This window comes from Aulostomus chinensis, chromosome 1 (genome assembly GCF_037954235.1).
Source record: "Aulostomus chinensis isolate RoL2024-O1b breed Wild chromosome 1, RoL_Achi_v1.0, whole genome shotgun sequence".
NCBI lineage: Eukaryota > Metazoa > Chordata > Actinopteri > Syngnathiformes > Aulostomidae > Aulostomus > Aulostomus chinensis.
The window spans coordinates 28112644-28132263 of NC_141320.1; the positions used below are offsets into that span (position 1 = coordinate 28112644).

The window sequence follows — 19620 nt, forward strand, 5'->3', positions numbered from 1 at the left end:
AGGTTTTCAAACTGGTCACCCTGGCTGCTGGTCTGGGCCTCCCTTTGCCTCGGTGCTCCTTGAACCAGTGAAGGTCCTGGTCCAGTCTTCTCCACTGAGTCCTTGTCAACAGGGAGCACCTCCCCACCAGAGAGGTGCAGGGCAAAGGAAAGGAAAACTCCAACCAGAATGAACGCTGCACTAAAAACTGCCCTCCATTTCTTGAGGGGAACGTTGGGTCTTCCTCAGGCAAACGGCAGTCAGCAGTGGCTCAACATCTGAACTGAGCCCAGACCTGGTCAGCTGATCATTCACCAGCTCAGCCCCTCCCACTCATGACGAAGACCTTGAAAACCCCAACATCACCTCCTCCACCTCAGTCTGGCGTGTGTGGATGGAGGGCTGTGATGTCAGCAGCGATGACATCACTGACACAAACACACTGATCTCTGACTGGTTTGGTCTGAGTGGGATTCAGTGACATCACACGACCTGCACCAGGTGAAGGGGCGGGGCATCCAGGAGCTGTGACATCACTGGTGACTCTTGTTGGGCCGCCTTCTTGGCCAAAGTGGAGGAGAACAGGACCCAAATACAGACGGGGGAGAGGAGCGTTCAACAAAAGGAGGCTTGAATGATGAAAAGACAAAGAACAACAAAGGAACTCAAAGCACCAACAGAGGAGAAAAGACAAAGTAGCAAACAAAAGCCAAACTTCCACTGGAAACTTGGAGGAGCTGGAACAGGAGGGAGAGAACATGAGGCTGAGAACCCTGGAGAATGAGAGGTGGACAAATCCACCAGCGCAGCATCAGGAGAGCAAAGAAACCAGAAGGAGCTTTGAGGAGCTGCTGACATGCAGCCAGGGAGCGTCTGCCTGAGATGGGAGGAGCTGCTCATCCACCCAGATGGAGAAGCAGCCATCTTGCTCTTCTGACGCCGACCGGCAGAAGGAACAGAGGAGGTGAGGGGCCTCACGTTGTCATGGCAACATGGAAACATTCCACTCTATCAGTGGTGCCTCCATCAGACGCACTTCGTCTTTGTGAAGATCAAAGTGAAAGGAAATAATAAAATAAAACAATGAAGGCTGCATGAACTGAGTGACACACTTGAGGATGACATCAGCGAAATGTGTGATGTCACACTGCAGAGTCGTGAGGTCACCACCAGAGAACAAATGAGTGATGAGATGCTGATTATTGACTCTCTACTTTAAATGATCTCACTCTCTTCCAGCTTGAAGAAGTTTGAGGATGAATGAAGTCAAGAACTGGAAAAATGTAGAACGTTCACGTCATTACATGTTGTTCTCCATTGAGTCACTAGGGGGCAGCACCTACCTGCAACTCCTGGGAGCCCTCAGTCTCACCTCATTTTCAGGCTCCAACTAAAATGAAGCTTCAATTCTTCTGAATCCTCTCCACCTGTCAGATCTGTTTGAAACTTCCAGGTTTGATCAACATCCCAGTCTGAACACATCTACAGGTCAGCAGTGACCACAGCGCCACCTACTGGCAGCAGGAAATGACAGATTTGACACTGAGATGTCCTCGTCACGGCGTGATGGAGAGTTCTGATGATTCATCAGCACAATCAGACTCTGAGAACTCCTCCCTGCATGGTTGATGAGGGTCAAAGTTCCCATGTGTCTCACTTCAGGTGGAGGACCAGAGATTTTAGGCTCATGTGAGTGGTTGATTCTAATGCAAGAATAACAGACCACAGACTAGTCAGTGAATAAAACTGCCGACTTCTTTATAGACAGAAAATGTCAGAAAAACAAAAACTATTGGTACCAAACCCTTTACATCCACACACATTCAATAAAGGAGTCTCCCTCCAACCAACAGACAGAAACCAAACCTCAGGAGAATCAGGTTATTGACCTCTTTTGAGTCTTATTTGAAGTTAACCCGACTTATTTGAGTTGAGGTTTAATTTGGTGGCTGGATTTCTATGATTGTTTGTTTACTTCACGGTGTCTATTTGAGTTTCCTCAGTCTAGGTTCTCATTTGATCTTGGTTCAGCCTATGTATGAGTTTTAGTTCTACGTTCCCTCTTCCTGTTGGTTTGTTTCACCGGCTCTATCCAAGCTTGAACTCCCTTTCAACAACCCACTCATGGAACACCGATTTGGCACACAATCAGGAAACGTGAACAAAACAAAGTCATAAAAATAAAACTCAGGGCCAAAGTATTTCAATTTACAACTCAATCTCACAAATCAATAATCAGAGTCTCTCCCTTTCAGCACCAGTCTTTTCGTTCAGTCCGTTATCAGTCCAAAAGAAATTCAAGGTGTCTCTGTGAAACCTGTCAGTTCTGTCCTACCACAATCCCACCGTCAGGGTCAGTGTCACCTGGGTGGGTGAGGTTTGCAGCGCCATTTTCCACTCCGACTCTCTCTCTCCTGTGGGTGGCTCGCCATCTTTTCTCCACAGCGTCAGGTGTGTTTGCACACCAGTGATCCCGCCTACAAAACCTGGCCAAATCCTTGTTCACAACGCGATCAACACAATCCAGAATCATGGACAGCAGTTGAGTCCAGTGTATTCTCAAAAAATGAAGGGACCAAGGAGAAGACCTCAAAAGAGTCTGCTTTGTTTACTCTTTCCTCTCTCATTCTCGAGTCGTCCGTCTGCTTTAGTTTACTTTATTTATATTTGTACAGCACTTTTCATCCAGAGACTGCAACACAAAGTGCTTCACAGAACTGAGAGAAAACAGGCAACGTTAAATAAAATATAAAACAATACAATAAATACATGTTAAGAACCCGGCCTTCCCAACCCACATGACCTCATACATGCACACACCACCACCACCCCACACACACACACATACACACACACACACGCATACACACAACCACACACTGACTGTAAGTAGAAACATGGCAGGGCACTGAAAATCCTAGTGAGGAAAGACCACCTATGGGGGCCATCCTCACCAGGAGGTGCCACAGCCCACAACCACAGGGAGCGCCGCCACCCAGACCCCCCGACCCGGACAGACCGGGTACACTCCACATATAATGCAGAGCCCCCCAGCTCTCCGGGCCTGGACGATCCCAAGGACGACGCCCCTGTGGGCGGACCAGACACACCTCCCAGTGTGGAGGGCCCCCACCAGGACACACTGGAGCTAAAAACTAAAAGACTCAAAGAAGGTAGAGTAGGAAAGAACAGAAATTACAATGATATTAAAGTATCAGAATGACATAAAATATATATAAAATCTAAAAGTTTTAAGAACTAATAAAAAAGTAGAATAAAATAATTAAAAGACTAAAGTAACAATAAGATATTGTGATAAAATGAAAGGATAAGAGAGACTAAGTCAGTTAAAAGCTAAGCTAAAAAGGGGAGTCTTGAGCCTCCTTTTAAAAACATCAACAGTCTCGCGGTCCTTCAACACCTCACTGGCGCTGTCACCTGTCCCCACCTGCCTAAAGACTGCCACTATTGTCCCTGTCCCCAAGTGCTCCACAGTGACAGGCCTAAATGACTACCGACCCATTGCACTCACCCCAGTAGTCATGAAGTACTTGGAGAGGCTGGTCAAGGCCCACATAGAGGCCTCCATCGACGTCTCTGTGGACCCCCACCAGTACGCCTACAGGCAACACCGCTCCACTGATGACGCCATTTCACCAGTGGTCCACGCAGCCCTCACCCATCTGGAGAGCAGGAACTCCTATGTCCACCTTCTCTTCCTGGACTTCTCCTCTGCCTTCAACACCATCATCCCACATGGGGGACCTGTTCAGTGGACCTGAGGACTGGTGACCTGTTCAGGGTGAACCCTGCTCTCACCAAATGTCACCCCCCCATAACCTTTAACAAATCAGTGGTACAGAAAATGGATGGAGTGACTGATTCACTGCAGAGGCACAGTGATGTTATTAATGGAGGAGTCTTTTCATTAAAGACTGAAGCTCCATACAAGACAGAGTCTGTAGACAAGAACATCACAACCTGGGAAGCTTTCACTTCCTTGGACAGACAGCTTTGATTTCAGGTTCTACCTCTGTAAAATTGAAAGTAAAGTAAATGAAGCACCTGTGAAGGTAAAACTGATGATGTCATGACTTGTTCAGTCCTGCAACGTTAAAGTCCAACACGCTTTTGATTGTCTCTGATTCTCTGTGGCAAAATCCTACAAGAGGAAACAGAAAATCTTGAGGTTGTCTCACTTTTTTTTTAAAGAAACTCTGCATAGGACAGTGATAGGAGGCTTGTTTCCTTGATGAAAGAGACTGGTGCTCTCATCTTCTTCAACATTGACTTGTTCTACCAGGACAAGAGAATCTGAGCTTGGATGTCATTTGGCAGTCAAAGGCTTGTTAAACTGGTCAACATCAGCTGGTGTTCACTCTGATGATGTAGCGATGGTCTGGATTCTTCCTTCTGCAGCACCAAGCTGCTGGGAAGAAGCCTGATGATGTCAGAGTTGTGTTCAGTGGCTCCTGCTGGGTCCATTTCTGACAAATGGGCTCCAAAGAGTTCAGCTGTTTCAAAGGCTCAGAGAAAGCAGCACCTCATGGTGGTCAGGAGACGAGGTGGCCGAGTGGTTAAGGTGATGGACTGCTGATCCATTGAGCTCTGCAGGCGTGGGTTCCAATCCCATCCTCGTCGTAGGAGACTTTGGTTTCTACTCCTAGATTATGGAATTACTGTGAGGCTTTTAACTGACAGACACCAGTTGAGTCAATTTCCCTTTCACAACCTGACCAAAACAACTCTGACACCCAGAGCTCACATGTGTCAATCACCTCTGGAGAAGGTCCCGCCCCCACAGAGCAAAAATCCTCCCATCAGTGAAGAAAACTGCAGACACCTCTTGGATGAGAGCTGAAGTGTCTTCTAGAAACCTGAAACAGTCCACTTGGAACGTTTAAATAATTCTACAATCCTACAGTTTCATTGAGCTTTTGTCCAAAGCCATGTTCATGTATCACATGTATATAATATATATGTGACACTCTTTCATCTACTCATTAACAAAAATGCAGTCTAATTCCAGTAAATTTGTGCAGAAGAAAACGTTATTTGTGCTGCTTCTTTATTCATTTATTTAGTTTAGTTAGTATTTTTTAATGTGTTTTCTTTCAAGTCACATTTTGTCCATTAACTTCATAATCAGAGTCACCATCTCATCACATGACTAAAGTCTGGGTTCTGTATTGGTGGTAAAATATCCTTCCATGCCCCTCACTAGTTTGCACACAGAAAAGCATATTTTACTGGTTTCAGACCTCTTAGCTTGTTCTCTCTCTTAAACCTGCTGAGGCAGCTTTCATTGTGTGATTGATTTTAAAATATAAATATGGAACAGAACCATTGGAATCAGATGTCAGGACATTTGAAGGAATGTCAATCTCCTGTTGAAATGTTGCAGTGTGCAGCTGAGGCTCTCTGGCAGTGGCACCAGGAGCCACAATGGCAGAACCTGGACCCTCCTGGAGGAGAACCACAGGTGAGGGCCTTCTTGGCTCCAGATTGATGGAAATCAAGTGTCTGAGGCTGTTAGCAGCCATTAAGTTGATCTGGTTGGCACTGGTATTTGTTCTTGCTGCAGCTCAGGAGTGATTCAGGAGAAGAGTTTCAGAACAGCCAAAGTTGGGGACTGGAATTTTAAAATTTCCCCTGGAACCAAACAACCTGGGGAGGTAAAACCTCCAATCATACCCACTCAGATGCAGCAGCAGAAGAAGCTGTCATCCACCCTGACAGTCAGAGCATCAAGTCAAGAAAACATCACCATCTTGTAGTTCCAAACCTCCACCTGTCAGATTCAGCTACTTCTTATTGTGGGACTTTAAACTTGAACACAATGGAATTTGGACAAGGAGTTTTCCTTCCAGTCCAAACATCATCGTCCAGCCTCCAACCAGAGGTCCATCAGTTATCATGGAGCCACAGGTGGAGTCTGGATTCTTTTCTAGAATGAGACGGCAATGAGAGTCCTGCCAAGTGACATCACTGACATGAATGGATGACTTCAGTCACGTGACTGGAGGACACCCAGATAGCAAAGGTCCACTCATGTGTGTCCTCACTGCTCCACAGGTCTGTCAAATGTTCTGTAAAATAGTTGGACCCAGCAGAGCTGCTAGATTAGGAGTTGATGGAGTCGTTGCAGATACCAGGGTCCAAAGTCCAGCTTGAACCTGGTTTGTGCAGTTCTTTGTCAAGCTAGCAGCCGTTCTTTTCACTGCCAAGCTAAAGTGACTTCTGTCAACAAAGGTCAACATACAAAAGGATATTTCTACTGTCAGTTCAAGATTTTGATCAAACTCCTTTTTCAGAGCTGGAACCTTCCTCTTGTGTCAGCTTTCTGTTCCCATCTCCATGGTAACGGTCAGTTTTGACCCACGTCTTCAATCAGCTGTCAAATAAACTAAAACAGTTTTCTATCCTCCAAGTTGTTTCCATCTCTTGGTGACCTTGTTAGGCTTCCTTATCCATGGAAATATTGGTTTGAAGATTTAGTTGTGGGCCTCTGGACCTTTTTTTAGTCACTAAACCCTGGATTTATTTTTTCAGCAACAGAACTTTAATACAAACACAAAATGAAAAGCAGAACAAGCCAGAACCCAAAATATGGATTTGCAAGGTCAACAAACAACAACCAGTCAAGCAAACCAAACCAACAGAAACCAACTACAAATTGTTTGAGTCATGACAAAGTCCAGGACCCACTTTTCACCCTACAATGTAAACCAATGGGAGGCTGTCTCCTCAGACACACATAGCCTCAAACTGACGCTTCTCTCGTCTACACTGTAACTCTCTCCACTTCACAAATAACTTCACTACATTCCTGACAAAAATGCCGACGAAAATGTGTTACATTCAACTTTTGACCACAGTCTGGGGATTGATGAGCCTTTTTCAAACAACAAACTCTCCAAAAATCCTCTCTCCTCTCCACTCTGACAGAGAGCAGCGGGGGAGGGGCTCTTAAGAGGCTCAGCTCTGATTCTCACTTGGTGTCACACTGAGGCTTCTACCTCCTAAAATACAAGTCCCACCGCTCTCATAAAATACATCCTTGGATTCAGGACGACTCCTGCTACTTTTCTGCAGTGGACAGAAGGAGGCTCAGGCCCAAACTACACTGCCTCCAGCTTTAATTAAGACCTCAGTTTTGTTCTCTGCCTCCATGACAGGTTAATGGACATCAACTGGTCCTGAGTCACCGGGAGACACGGCGATGTCCAGCTGAGTGACATCAGCAGGACTGTGGAGGTTTATACTGAGTCTCCTGACGACAAGTGGCAGTACAGAGATATTAAAGAGGGTCTGAGCTAAAACTGAACCTTGGGGAACTTCAACCTTTGATCTCAGAGTTCTATTTTTAATCTTAGAATTCTTTCTTTGATCTCTCCTTGATTACTCAATGATTTCTTTGTGGACTCCAATTGTCTCTGATCTCTCAGTGAGACAAAGACAGAGCAGCTCCAACCTCAGCCTCCAGGAGGCCCTGATCCTCTAGTGGTCAGTCCTCTGTGTTGTGGCTGCAGCAACCCTGGTTTGAATCAGGGTCCCAGCAGCAACATTCCTACTGACTAGTGTTTGTTGTTCAACTGGACAGTTTGTCTGGTGAAGCTCTCTCAGACACTCCTTTCTTCATCCTCCCTTCAGGCTCAGCAGCATCAGAGTCAATGTGTCTGACTCAGACCAGAACCCTCAACCTGGAGGCTGTGGTGCAATGAGAACACATCTGACAACCAATCAGAGGAGGGTCTGTTTGACCCCTGAAAACTCCATTAAAGCCTGAGAGGAACTTGTTCTTCATCTCCAAATTCCCTCCCTGCACGTTGTCTCTCCAGAAATCATTCCAGTCCAAGTTGAACCTTAGACTAAAAGCTCCCAGTAGGTGATGCAGGCTCCACCTCACTCCTGGTTCTGGAACCTCACCAGTTCTTGCTCTCTCACCACTTGGATCTCATGTTCCTGACATCTCTGAGCTTGTTTCCTATCCACCTGTCTCATGTTGATGAGGTCATCCAGCCTGATGATCTCTAGGTTCTCCTTTGAGTGGTTCCCTCTGGGAGAGTTCTCTCTCTGTAACTTGTGTGTGTGTTTGCTCGTATCCTGTTTCTCCTTGACAGCACTTTAGTGTTTTTACCACTGGTGTCTCATCTGTGGTTCACCTTTTATTTGACTTCTTTGTCAAAGATGAAGGTGTTTGTGGTCATTCATCAATCATGTGATGGCTCATGTGACTGTGAGTCTGATGGAGAGCTTGTAGCGTTTCTCACTCTGATCACTTCAGGCTATTGAAGCTACTCAGATGTAGCCTGACTAGCTCAGTCGGTAGAGCATGAGACTCTTAATCTCAGGGTCGTGGGTTCAAGCCCCACGTTGGGCGTTCATCTTGAACATCCCTGCTTGTCCTCTCACTTTCTGCAGCTGTGGGGCTTTGATTGGAATTGAAAGAAAAATCGCTGAATGAACAACACAAACACAGGCTGTGTCTGAAGTTCCACACCTGCACCTGACTCAGAATGAAAAACAAGTGTGGACTCAATTGTATCCACTGTCAATTCTGATTCTGGAGAAATTTCTTCATATGTATTGATGGGCGCGAGCCAAGCAGAAATTTCCCACAATGCCATAGTGTTTGGTCAGTGTTGAGCAGGCGTCAGTCTGACAATGATCTCATATTATTGTGTCATCACCTGACCAGACCCAAAAGTAGGCTCAGGTATCAGTTTCTTCTCAATGCTAATGTCTGCTAGCTTAGTCTGCTACTTTGATGGCTCTGCCTGCTCAAAGGTCCAGACCCAAAAGTAGGCTCAGGTATCAGTTTCTTCTCAATGCTAATGTCTGCTAGCTTAGTCTGCTACTTTGATGGCTCTGCCTGCTCAAAGGTCCAGACCCCTGGATGTGGTGGTTCCTACCTGAACGTAGATTCTGTCAGCTCATGTTGTTAAATCAACTCACCAGGAACACCAGTAGATTTCAATGGACTGACAATGAGTCTCATTGAATGGGTGTCTCGTCCAACGAGAAACAATCAGTCTCAGGTTGAAGCTCATCAATGAGGTCTTGTGGATCAGTGGCTTGCATGAATGAATGAGTTGGAAGACTTCTTGGAAATTAAAGAGGATTTAATACAATTAAGAAAACCCTTAAGACAGAGTGATAATTCCAGCAGAGTAATTAAGGCCCATATTGAGTAGCAGGTATGAATTAGCCTGGATTTATCTGAGCTTGAACATGAATGGATGACTTCAGTCACGTGACTGGATGACTTCAGTCACATGACCCAAACAGCGACCATCAGTCTCCTTCCAATCCTGTACTTTGGTAAACAACAAAAACAGAGTAAAAGTCTCTGGCAACATATTTGTTTCCTGTAGGGTTTCTTCATGTATGTGTGGTGTACTTGCTCTCCCAGAGGACTGCCATCTTTGTTCTGTGGGCTGACATGTTTTAGTGTCAGCACAGGTCATAGCGCTGAGACTGAACTCTCATTCTCCTCCAAGTATTATTTCCACCTCACACTCCTGCATATATTCAAGTGAACAGGGAACACAAATTCATGCTCAACTTCTCCTGTGTATTCATCCACAGTCACTAAACAACAACCAAACCAAACAAAAGAGGTTTGCTAGCATGGCGATCAGCTGTAGTTCACCATCATCTGGGTTCAAATCCCACCACTGCCATCATGTCCCAGGTCACAGGAGAGGTATGGCAGGTCTCTCGCAGCCTTTCCTTTCACTTCCACAGGTATCTTCAAACCTGTGACCAAAAGAAGAAGTAGGTCCTGAAAACTCTCCAGCTGGTCCAGAACACTGCTGCCCGTGTGTTGACTAGAACTAGTAGAAGAGACCATGTCTCTCCTGTACTGGCTTCTCTGCATGGCTCCCTGTCACATTCAGAATAGAATTCTAAATTCTCCTTCTACCATCAAAGTCCTCAACAGTCAGGCTCCTTCCTACCTGACAGAACTCCTAGTCCCCTATTATCCAGCTAGAACCCTTCGCTCCCAGGATGCAGGGTTACTGTTGGTTCCTAGAGTTCTAGAAGTAGAATGGAGCCAGAGCCTTCAGCTATCAGGCTCCCCTCCTGTGGAACCGTCTCCCAGTTTCAGTGCTCACAGTGGTCCTCAGTGAGCTCAGGGAGCTTGTGAGGATAACCAGACACATGAAAAACTACAGGGAACATTGGCTGGAGCTCAGTATCTCCTGATGTACATGGCAGGGAAGCTGCTGCTGATGTCATCAAAATGAGCCCTGGAATCACAAGGTTTGCTGTGACGAGAGGCACTGACATCAAGACATGTTTGGAGCTGTTTATGGTTGATGGTTCTGTTCATGCCACTGTCACTAAAAAGAGTCAGCATTGCTGTGACAAACCTCAAAGGAAAAAAAGTCCATGGTGACAAGTGGAAAGACATTGATGAGGGACACCTGGATGCTTCTATTGGTGTTCTTCTTCTTCCTGGAGTGTTCAGATCCTGCAGTGAGGCCACTGATCGTCTCTGGGACGCATCGACAGGCAGAAATATTTTCCGGGCCACAAGGCCACTTCAGAACTTTCAACGAACATCAAGAGTCCTCAGATTTGACGACAGAGACACCGGAGCAAGAACTGACAAGCTTGCCCCCATTGGGGATGTCTGGGAAAGATGGGTGCAGCTCCTTGCACCAACATTCATCCCAGGGCCAGAGGTGAGAGTGGATGAACGTCTTGTCCCTTTCTGAGGAAAATGCCCCTTCCAGCAGTCCATGCCCAGTAACCAGGAAGGACGGCAGAGCAGAGTTTGTGTTCTGGCTTGTTCTGCTTTTCATTTAGTGTTTATATTAAAGTTCTGTTGCTGAAAAAAAGACTTTTATGCCAAACCCAAAGGTTCATTTTATCATTTTTTTAATTGAAATCAAGGGTTTACTGACTAAAAAAAGGTCCAGAGGCCCACAACAAAATATTCAAATCAATATTTCCATGGATAAGGAAGCCTACCAAGGAAACCAAGAGATGGAAACAACTTGGAGGATAGAAAATTGTTTTTAGTGAATTTTACAGCTGATTGAAGATGTGGGTCAAAACTGACCGTTACCATAGAGATGGGAACAGAAAACTCAAATGGAAGCTCAAAAGGGGACTTAGCTCCAATGGTAGAGTGCTAGCTTAGCATGTGGGAGGTAGAGGGATCCATGCCCTCATTCTCCAGAATACTTCAGCTTGTTCTGTTGATCAGAGGAGCTGCTGGGTGATGAATGCTGATGTTTGTCCACTGCTGTGATAAAGTGTCCCCTGTTACTGAGATGAGAATGAACACCTGCTCAGGTCAACGCTGCAATCAAACCAGGGACTCTGAACCTCCCACACAGTGAAGGAGTTTGTCCTGCAGGTTGATGGACGCTTATTAAGTTCTATCTTTGATCAAATATAAGAAATGTAAAATAATTCAACATTGATTGCATTTCCCTCCTTTCTTTGGTGCCCTCAGACTTTCTGAGAACTGTAGGAGGAACTGCTCTCTGTTCTGTGTTTGTTCTGCTCAGTGTAGGAAGGAACGAAAGACCGGAGCTCTAAGTTTTCCAGTTCCTACATCAGTGAACAGACTTTCTGTGCTGCGAGGAACCAAAGCTACTAAGGAGGATTACAGAGTTTGGGAGTCAGTGACTTAATAGAGTCTAACAAAGGGTTGAACCTGAATGAGACAGTCACCCTTCAACATGGGGCCATGGCAGAGTGAACCAAGAACACTACAATGGGGGTGAGAGTGGAGGCATGATGGATTCACAGTTCATCACCTCCACCATCATGTGGACCACCTGATCACCTCTCCCTCAACCTCTAAATAACTCATTCCCTGACTGGGAATCGAACCCAGGCCGCGGCGGTGAAAGCGCCGAATCCTAGCCACTAGACCATCAGGGAACACATTGAGCTCTCCAACAACAGAGACTATAGACAATGACTCAAGAACACAGGACTCTGTGGTCTCAGCTTGAGATGCAGAGGGTCCACCAAGACCACCACACACCTCACCCTCCTAAAGACAGTCCACCCCAAGGATCCTGTCCCCCTCTGCTCCAACTCAGCCCTCCATTCATAACTGACTTTGTCTCAGTCTCTTCACAATGCCAGTCACTGAAACACTGACAATGTGATGGGGCTTCCTGTCTTTATTACATTTTCTTCAAAGGATCCCGTGTGTCTTCTTTCTCTCTGTCTGTACTTGAGTGTGGTACCAGGCCCAGCTTGAACGGGTGACTGTGTCTGAGTGGGTCGAGGCTGGGCTGCAGGTATTGGGAGGTTAGAACCCATCTGTGAGGCTCCAGGTGGAGCGATCACCTGTGAGGGTCCAGGGACAGCAGGAAGCTGCACAGATGGTAAAGACATGGAGGGGAGACAGGTGGTGCTAGAGCAGTAACAGGAAGTGTCTGGCATTTTGGTTCATCCTGTGAGCTGACGTGAGGTTGTGGTTTTGCCTCCAGCCTCACCTCCTCATCAGTGTTCAAAAGGTTCAAAGGTGAAAAAATGGGATTCAACCAAACAGCTGGAATGAAGAGTTGGTAACACTTGCAGAGCTGCAGGGAGCTGGACAGGTCTCACCATGGGGGGATTTGTCCCACAGATCCTGCTGAAGTGGCTCCTCCTCCTGAGACCTGCAATGCTGGCTGGACCTTTGGAAAAAGAACACAACAAATCTTCATAAACATTTACTTCATCAGGAACACACAAGAAGGTGGGACTGGTTCCTTTTTCATGTTCACTATTTTGTCGTCTTGGTTCATGTTTTGGTTGTCAAAGTTAATTCTGAATATTTGTGGAAAGTTCGCCTGCCTTTACTTGTACCAATACTTCCTTTAGTAACAAATTAAAAAGCTCAAGCTAAACTTCAGACAGGACAACCATTCTTTCTCATTCTTCGGCCTCTGTTTTATGTCCATGACCATCCTGTCTGTCACCTTTGGTGATGGAGACATCAGTTGATGACATCAGCAACGGTCCTCAACCTAACTGCCTCTGCCAGAAGCGAGCTGTCATCTGTCTCAGGGGACACAGTCAAGTGGACCGGGGCGGATGAGGGCCTGCTGCTTCCTTGAAATATTTCTCAATATTTCAGTTGCAACTGTATAGTGATGGTGGGTCAGTTTAGAGCTGTCAATCAATGTTAATAATTGATCTTAGCATCTGGAGATTATTTTAGGAACACAAATACTTTTACTTCATTCTGAGGATGAGCAGACATTCAATATAATGATTATTTATTAGTCAAAGACTCCTGCTGGTCAGAGAGGATCTGGGCTGGATTGGAAAGCTTCAGAGAGGGAAACCTTCACTCTGGATTGGACTGAGAACGGAGCAGCCTCAGCTTCCTGGAGCCTGACTTGCCTCTGTGGTCTAAGGTTGTGTGGGCTGACATCACAGTGAAACTACCTAGATCACAGAGCCTTTGAGATCACAGGCTGACTTCCTTTTTTCCCTAAAATGAAGAATAATAATTTAAAAAATGTTGTGTCTGTGTTTGTGTTGCTGCATCAGTTAAACAGTGACTCTGACAGAGGGGATGTAGCTCAGTGGTAGAGCGCATGCTTTGCATGTGTGAGGCCCCGGGTTCAATCCCCGGCATCTCCAGCTGGTCCTTTGGAGCCTTCATCTTATCAGCTAAATTGATCCATAAATGTGACAACAGTTGATAACAAACTACCAGAAGAGAAACCAGTCTGTTGCATATCAAAGTATTTGTAGCTGCGTCAGTGTGACTGTGAGCCTTCATTTGTTTCCTCCAAAAAGTTTAAAATGAACTCAATGCTGAATCCCTCGTCGTCATCACTGAGCTGCAGAATTGGTCCATGCAGGAGGCTGAGCAGGTCTTCCTCTCTGGTCCAGTGTCTCAGCACAGGTCAGAGTAGAGAATTAAAACATGAACACAAAACTTTATCAGCTGTTTACTGATATCAGTGACTACCTTCAAGTAAGAGTGTTCGTGAATGGACCCTTTTTAAAGTTTATGTTATAATGTTTGAAAAATGATGCTCACAAAATCAATATAAAAGTGTTTGTGCTAAAATGATTCCAGTAGATTTTATTGCCATTTTAAGAGTTCAAGCATAATTTGATGACATTGTTTGATGTCATGACTCTCAGTTACTTTAGCAGGACCATCGTGACATGAAATCTTCCTCATCATCCCATATTGACCCTCAACCCCTCACACAGAACCAGGAGCCCTCAACTGAAGGAACCTTTAAAACTGAGAAGTTGGACAGAAAGCAGCATTTTGGTGGAACGAACCTTTAAAACTATAAATTAGAAAGTATTTTGTTGGAATGAACCTTAAAAACTATAAATTAGAAAGTATTTTGGTGGAACGAACCTTTAAAACTATAAATTAGTAAGTATTTTGGTGGAATGAACCTTTAAAACTATAAATTATAAAGTATTTTGGTGGAATGAACCTTTAAAACTATAAATTAGAAAGTATTTTGGTGGAACGAACCTTTAAAACTATAAATTAGAAAGTATTTGGTGGAGTGAACCTTTAAAACTATAAATTAGAAAGTATTTTGGTGGAATGAACCTTTAAAACTATAAATTAGAAAGTATTTTGGTGGAACGAACCTTTAAAACTATAAATTAGAAAGTATTTTGTTGGAACGAACCTTTAAAACTATAAATTGTAAGAGTTGCTAATGAACTCAAAATGATGCTAACAGTAATGTAGTGATAGTTGCTAATCAACTCAGTGATGCTTACCGTAATGTAGTAAGTGTTTCGAATAACCTCTAAGTGATGCTGACAGTCATGTAGTAAGAGTTGCTACGAACCTCAAAATAATGCGACAGTGATGTCGGAAGAATTGCTAATGAACTTAAAATGATGCTAACAGTAGTGTAGTGATAGTTGCGAATCAACTCAGTGATACTTACAGTAATGTAGTAAGTGTTTCGAATAACCTCAAAAGTGATGGTGACAGTCATGTAGGAAGAGTTGCTACGAACCTCAAAATAATGCGACAGTGATGTAGTAAAAGTTGCTACGAACCTCAAAATTATGCGACAGTGATGTCAGAAGAATTGCAAAAGATCTCAAAATGATGCGAAAGTGATTTCGTAAGAATTGCTCATGAACTCAAAATGATGCTAACAGTAATGGAGTTAACGTTTCGAATAACCTCAAAGTGATGCTGACAGTCTTGTAGTAAGAGTTGCTACGAACCTCAAAATAATGCGACAGTGATGTCGGAAGAATTGCTAATGATCTCAAAATGATGCGACAGTGATGTAGTAAGAATTGCTCATGAACTCAAAATGATGCTAACAGTAATGGAGTGAACGTTTCGAATAACCTCAAAGTGATGCTGACAGTAATGTAGTAAGAGTTGCTACGAACCTCAAAATAATGCGACAGTGATGTCGGAAGAATTGCTAATGATCTCAAAATGATGCGACAGTGATGTCGGAAGAATTGCTAATGAACTCAAAATGATGCTAACAGTAACGTAGTGATAGTTGCTAATCAAGTCAGTGATGCTTACAGTAATGTAGTAAGCGTTTCGAATAACCTCAAAGTGATGCTGACAGTAATTTAGTAAGAGTTGCTACGAACCTCAATATAATGCGACAGTGATTTAGTCAGAATTGCTAATGAACTCAAAATGATAGTAACAGTAATGGAGTGAACGTTTCGAATAACCTCAAAGTGATGCTGACAGTCATGTACTAAGAGTTGCTACGAACCTCAAAATAATGCGACAGTGATGTCAGAAGAATTGCTATTGAACTCAAAATGATGCTAACAGTAATTTAGTGATAGTTGCTAATAAACTCAGTGATGCTTAGAGGAATGTAGTAAGTGTTTCGAACAACCTCAAAGTGATGCTGACAGTCATGTAGTAAGAGTTGCTACGAACCTCAAAATAATGCGACAGTGATGTCAGAAGAATTGCTAAAGATCTAAAAATGATGCGACAGTGATGTCAGAAGAATTGGCAATGATCTCAAAATGATGCTAACAGTAATGGAGTGAAAGTTTGGAATAACCTCAAAGTGATGCTGACAGTCATGTAGTAAGAGTTGCTACGAACCTCAAAATAATGCGACAGTAATGTAGTAAAAGTTGCCATAAACCTCAAAATATTGCGACAGTGATGTCGGAAGAATTGCTAATGATCTCAAAATGATGCGACAGTAATGTAGTGATAGTTGCTAATTAAGTCAGTGATGCTTACAGTAATGTAGTAAGTGTTTTGAACAACCTCAAAGTGATGCTGAAAGTCATGTAGTAGAAGTTGCTACGAACCTCAAAATAATGCGACAGTGATGTCAGAAGAATTGGTAATGATCTCAAAATGATGCTAACAGTAATGGAGTGAACGTTTCGAATAACCTAGAAGTGATGTTGACAGTCAAGTACTAAGAGTTGCTACGAACCTCAAAATAATGCGACAGTAATGTAGTAAAAGTTGCTACGAACCTCAAAATATTGCGAAAGTGATGTCGGAAGAATTGCTAATGAACTTAAAATGATGCTAACAGTAATGTAGTGATAGTTGCTAATCAACTCAGTGATGTTTACAGTCATGTAGTAAGTGTTTCGAATAACCTCAAAGTGATGCTGACAGTCATGTAGTAACAGTTGCTACGAACCTCAAAATAATGCGAGAGTGATGTCGGAAGAATTGCTAATGATCTCAAAGTGATGCTGACAGTAATGTAGGAAGAGTTGCTATGAACCTCAAAATGATGTGACAGTGATGTCAGAAGAATTGCTAATGATCTCAAAATGATGCGACAGTGATGTCGGAAGAATTGCTAATGAACTCAAAATGATGCTAACAGTAATGTAGTGATAGTTGCTAATCAAGTCAGTAATGCTTACAGTAATGTAGGAAGTGTTTCGAATAACCTCAAAGTGATGCTGACAGTCATGTAGTAAGAGTTGCTACGAACCTCAATATAATGCGACAGTAATGTAGTAAAAGTTGCTACGAACCTCAAAATATTGCGACAGTGATGTCGGAAGAATTGCTAATGAACTTAAAATGATGCTAACAGTAATGTAGTGATAGTTGCTAATCAACTCAGTGATGCTTACAGTAATGTAGAAAGTGTTTCGAATAACCTCAAAGTGATGGTGACAGTCATGTAGTAAGAGTTGCTATGAACCTCAAAATAATGCGACAGTGATGTCGGAAGAATTGCTAAAGATCTCAAAATGATGCGACAGTGATTTATAAAGAATTGCTCATGAACTCAAAATGATGCTAACAGTAATGGAGTGAACGTTTCGAATAACCTCAAAGTGATGCTGACAGTCATGTCGTAAGTGTTGCTACGAACCTCAAAATAATGCGACAGTAATGTAGTAAGAGTTGCTACGAACCTCAAAATATTGCTACAGTGATGTCGGAAGAATTGCTGATTAACACAAGATGATGCTATGAGTAATGTAGTGATAGTTGCTAAGAAACTCAGTGATAACTGAGAGAACTCAAAATGTAACTCAAAATGTAACTCAAAATGACTCAAAATGTCCTTTGTCAGAAGTGGGATTCAAACCCACGCCTCCAGGAGAGACTGCGACCTGAACGCTGCGCCTTAGACCGCTCGGCCATCCTGACAGACACTGACAGTTGCAGACTGAATTAATTCACTGACAAAGTAGAATTTTTTTCCACAGGAGCTACTGGCTCCTTAGTTGTTGCATTTATTGTTAACATTAAACACACAGTCTGTGTTCATGGCAGTAAGAAATGAACCAGAACATTAGAGCCACATTGCATCTCTTGATCAGTTTGTTACATGGGACACATTCCAGACAGGAAGGTCCCACCAAGACTTGAACTGGGATCACTGGATCCAGAGTCCAGAGGGCTCACCATTCCACCATGGAACCAAACACAAGGAGGAGGTTCCTCTAAATACCACTTGACATCACCTGCAATCAACCTGTTGCTATTTGGAGGTTCATCTTGCTCTTGTTCCAGACTACATTGGCAAAAGGATCATGAACCACAAGGAAATCATGGAACTCCAGATTGATTCAGGACTTTCTAACTCCATCGTATGACCTGGGAGCAAAGACTGGCCAGGCCTTCTTTAATTTATCAGTTAATTACTGCTTCAACAAACATGCCACTTAATTAAGTTACCAGAATTTCTCTCATTGAAAAACCCACCAGCCTGATTTCTTGACACGACATGAAAAATTCTCCAAGAACCCACAGTTGGGTGGAAAGATACCAGGTTAACCAGGAGGAGTCCTGTTCCTGAACCATGGATGGAACAAAGTCCACTGGAAAACTCAGCAGTTCCTGAGTGCCAGATCCATCCGGGAGCTTGGGTCTCCCCTTGACTGTGGTGATCCATGAGATCAAGGAGGACAGAGGAAAGAAGGATCCTGTTGGAGATCTCCTCCCTTCTTCCTCCACTTCACTACTACTTGGATGTCAGGAATATGAGGTACTTTACTCAAATGAGGTATTAGGAGTTTCCTGTTTGCCAAGAAGGAAGTCAGAGGTTCATACCTCACTTGTTGGTGGTGCCCTCAACCTGCTGAGAGCATCACTTAGTTCTCTACAGAGAAACATGGCAGCTCTGCTGAAGGCTGCAGGAAACCTGCTGGAACTGAGACTTGGACTCAGGTCACTGGATTCAAAGTCCAGGGTGCCAACAGGTCCACCAGGGCATCTGTGCTTTACTTACCGTGTAAAAAGGACCACAGTGGTCGTCTGGTTTTAATTTAACAAACAAATACGGTTGAAAACTTTGAGACAGAGACACAGGGCTCTTATTTGAAGGACCATGGGATGGGAAATATCCCAGACCTCTGAGATCAGAGCGTTCACTTTGATCTCAGGGTCCTGACTTTGGGGGTTCTTCCTTTGGTCTTCAAATACTTGTGGTTTTTATTGGTAGAACTTTCAACTTGCATGCAAAAAGAGAATCACAGTCAATGTAAACCCAGCAGACAGTGTTTATTTCTAATAAATCAGACAATCACTCAAATGAGAATGAAAGGAAAAAAAATAAAATGTTTTAAAATCCTTCTCCACTCTAAAGCTTTTTAAAGTTCATTTGAAGGTTCAAAGGTGGAGGTGAGGAGGTCACCCTGATCCTCCCTGTCGTCACTGCCAGGATTCTTTCTTCTGGTGCTGTGGTTCTTCTGATGAAGGGGGCGTGATGTTTGCTGTCTCAGGCTCCACCAAATGTCCTCTTTAGGACGCCACAATGTGGCCTCTTCACTGCTCCATCTTCCCTGCATCGGAGACACCACGGTTCCTCCTGGTGCCGACCCCATCGTCCTTCTACCCAATGGTGCGGCCATGGATCCTCAGAGGAGGCTGGGATCCTTCTTCTCATCAGAGCCACAGTTTTTCCTGGAGGGAACAACAGGAGCTTTGTTGTAATGTTTTGCTCGGTGTTTCCTGCTCAGAGCGTCAGGATCTGTGACGCCATCTTGTGGTAGGGGGTCATCATCTTGTTGTGTGGTAGTGGATTCATTGATCTGCTGTTTCAACACATTCAAGTTCATTATCCTACAAGTCAAAGTACATTTGGTGTGGAGTTTTAGTTTCTGGCCTCAATCATAACGTGTGCCTTTCTTCTTCATGAACATTTCTCAGCTTTGTAAGTTTATTCTAGTTTTTCTTCCTCACTTTTC

General features: G+C 43.9%; 3 non-coding genes across 3 annotated transcripts; 2 read left to right on the plus strand and 1 right to left on the minus strand.

Moving 5' to 3' along the window:
• The first annotated feature begins 8289 nt into the window (after positions 1–8289).
• Positions 8290–8362, plus strand: trnak-cuu (transfer RNA lysine (anticodon CUU)). Its single transcript has one exon. It is a non-coding gene; the product is annotated as a tRNA-Lys (tRNA).
• Positions 8363–11814: 3452 nt separating this feature from the next.
• Positions 11815–11886, minus strand: trnae-uuc (transfer RNA glutamic acid (anticodon UUC)). Its single transcript has one exon. It is a non-coding gene; the product is annotated as a tRNA-Glu (tRNA).
• A 1632-nt stretch (positions 11887–13518) lies between these two features.
• Positions 13519–13590, plus strand: trnaa-ugc (transfer RNA alanine (anticodon UGC)). Its single transcript has one exon. It is a non-coding gene; the product is annotated as a tRNA-Ala (tRNA).
• The last annotated feature ends 6030 nt before the right edge of the window (positions 13591–19620 follow it).